The 3,097-nt window shown below is 34.8% G+C and overlaps 1 non-coding gene across 1 annotated transcript; it reads left to right on the top strand.

Moving 5' to 3' along the window:
• The first annotated feature begins 2,740 nt into the window (after window positions 1-2,740).
• Window positions 2,741-2,846, top strand: LOC128291227 (small nucleolar RNA R71). The gene has a single exon (XR_008281003.1). It is a non-coding gene; the product is annotated as a small nucleolar RNA R71 (small nucleolar RNA).
• The last annotated feature ends 251 nt before the right edge of the window (window positions 2,847-3,097 follow it).

The raw sequence follows: 3,097 nt of genomic DNA, 5'->3' as shown, positions 1-3,097 counted from the left end.
AATATGAAAGTTTGATGTTGGGTTTATATGTTTTGTCTTTGGATTTTTGATGATTTTGAGTAAAACGGGCTAAATTGTGAAATTTGTAAATTGAGGGACTAAAATATCAAATAAATTAAATGTATGGACTTGTATGAGAGCTAAGAAAATTAGGCTAAGCTTGTGTACAAGCAAATTATGTGTATTTTATGATTTTTTGAATTAGGACTAAAGTGTCAAAATGTGAAAATGTGAGGGCTAGTTTGAAAATTACCCTAAATATGTGTTTATAGATTGTTTTGAATGAATTTATGATTTAATAAGTTAAATTTGAATTTATATAGATCAGGAATTAAAGAATACGGAGTTAGAATGGGGAAAGTCAAAAGTTGTCGATTAATCGATTTCATTTATCTGAATCCATACAAGGTAAGTCGATATACAAATAAGCTTGTTTGAATTGAATTATTATTGTTCATATGATATTGAATTTGTTAGTAATGAATATTCAACCTTAATATGTGCTATTCAAGAAAGTATCGATAAAGTTCTGGTCTTTGAAAAGCCACGTACGAACCCTAGGAATAGTTAGGATACATATGTCATGACATAGGATTTCATTATGTGATTTCATGTAAGACCACGTCTGGGACGTTGGAATCGACTTCTGTTTTACGTGTAAGACCATGTCTGGGACATCGGCATTGTATCTGATTTCGTGTAAAACCCTGTCTGGGATAGTGGCATCGATGTTTGATTACATGTAAGACCACGTCTGGGACGTTGGCATTGTATATGTTCTCTGAGCTATCCACATATGATGTATATGTTCTTTGAGCTATCCACATATCTTTACGTTTCTGAATGGTTCAAACGGGCATTCCGAGAAAATGAATAACTTTGTGAAATTATATCAGATTTAGGTATGTTTACTTTGTATAGCCTATTTGAGAATGAAAAGTAAGTATTTGAATAAGAGATTTGTGTTAGCATTCGTATACAAAGTATAAATGATTTGATGATACTTATTTGCTTTGAATGATATGTTTATTTGTATATGGTTCACTAAGCTTTTGAAAGCTTACTTTATGTATGTTTGTATTGTTTTATAGATATCGAAGCTATTGTGAGCTTAGGGATCGTCGAGGATCGTCGCCACACTATCAAACCTTATTTTGGTACTTTGAAAATGTATATATTAAAGTATGGCATGTATAGGCTAGAAATTATGGGATTATGTTTTGCGATGTATATATTTAGCCATGTGATATGGCTAGTTTGTGTTTGAACTTATAGTTTGATAATGGTATATGATATGTGATGCTCATGTGAAATTGTGGTATGTTTTGGTTGGCCAAAAGAAATGGTTAATGTTGAGAAGTTTTGGTAGGTTTTAAGCATTTGATTGAATGATGTATTGATCATATGTTTAGGTATGATTTTAGTTTAAGTTTTGGTATGAATTGATTGATGAATTGAGATTTGAAATGATTGGTAATGTTATAGCATGAATTATGTATGGTTTGCTATGGATATTAGCTAAAATGGTTGTGCATATACACCTAGTTTGATGCTTGTAGGTTGATCCAAATTTGGGTGGAAAATTAGTTATTCAAATGACCTATTTTTGTCTACACTGGCAGAGACACAGGCGTATGTCTCAGCCATGTGTGACACACGGTCATGCTACACGCCCGTGTGTCCTCTGGGGTACCCTACAAATTAAGTCAGCATACCCTCTAGTTTTGACACGGCCTAGACACACGGGCGTGTCTACTAGTCGTGTATGGCACAGGGCTGGCACATGGGTGTGTGGTCAACCGTGTAGCCAAGTCAGTAGCCTCTTTAATTTTCACATGGCATGAAACACAGGCGTGTCTTGTGGCCATGTGGATAAGTCAGTATGTATGCCTTGTTTTGCCACGGCTTAGACACACGGGCGTGTCCAAGGTCGTGTGAGGCACGCGGCCTATTCACACGGGCATGTGACCTTTTAAAAGTTGAAAATTTTCTAAGTTTCTGAGACTTTTATTATGTTATCATATTGGTCCCGAATATATGAGTTAGGTTTTGTATGCTCAATTTAAGTTCTTATTGAATGTGAATGAATGACATTTACTGTAATGATATGATTATTTGATAATGATTGTTCTGAATGTTATTATAAGTCTGGTAATGCCTCTTAACCTATTCTAGCAACGGTTACGGGTTAGGGGTGTTACAGTTTGCTTTTAAGCTCATTAGCTACTTGTTCCACTTCTTTTCCAGATTCTCTAATGTTGTTTCTTGGCCTTGAATCAAGGCATCATTTTTAGCAATGTATGCCTTCAAAAAATTCTCCATATTATTGAAAGGTTCAACTTGTTGTTGTTTCTGAAGTTGTTGATTTAAACCAAGAGGTTGATTTGATCCATGCTGAATGTAATTGTTGTTTTGTCTACCTTCTTAGTAGTGGATTGGTGTTTGAGCTGTAACATAATCTAAACCATCAGTAGTAATCTGTTTCAACATTGAAGAGGTAGATGATACCTGAGCTGAGAGTGAGGTAAGAGCATCTTCTTCATGCAATCCAACTACTCGTCTTCCTAAACTTGCTTTATTTATTGGCCACTGGTAATTGTTATTAGCTATTCTCTCAATGATTTCATAAGCTTTATTATAAGTCTTCGAGAAGAGAGCACCATTTGCAGAAGTATCTACCACCAACCTTATATGTGCATCGAGAGCATTATAAAATGTTTCCAATTGAATGCAATGCAGAATCCTATGGTGAAGGCATTTATGTAATAGCTCTTTAAATCTTTCCCATGCCTCGTATAGGGACTCATCATCTATTTGTTGAAAAGTGGTGATCTCACTCTACAACTTAGCATTTTTGCTAGGTGGGAAATTCTTTACCAGAAAGCGTTTAGTTAATTCTTGCCGAGTAGAAATTGAATTGGATTGCAATGAATTAAGCCATGCTTGTCCCCCATCTAACAATGAGTATGGAAACAACTTCAACCTCAGCGTGTCTTCAGGCATAAGTTATGTGATGCAATATAATATATTTGATATGTTTTAGTTGAACAAAAGAAAGGGCAAATGTTGGTAAGTTTTGGCAAGTTTTAGCATGAAA

Source organism: Gossypium arboreum, chromosome 3 (assembly GCF_025698485.1).
Source record: "Gossypium arboreum isolate Shixiya-1 chromosome 3, ASM2569848v2, whole genome shotgun sequence".
Lineage (NCBI taxonomy): Eukaryota > Viridiplantae > Streptophyta > Magnoliopsida > Malvales > Malvaceae > Gossypium > Gossypium arboreum.
Note: the sequence above shows the minus strand (reverse complement) of the source record. Positions and strands in the feature narration are given on the sequence as shown.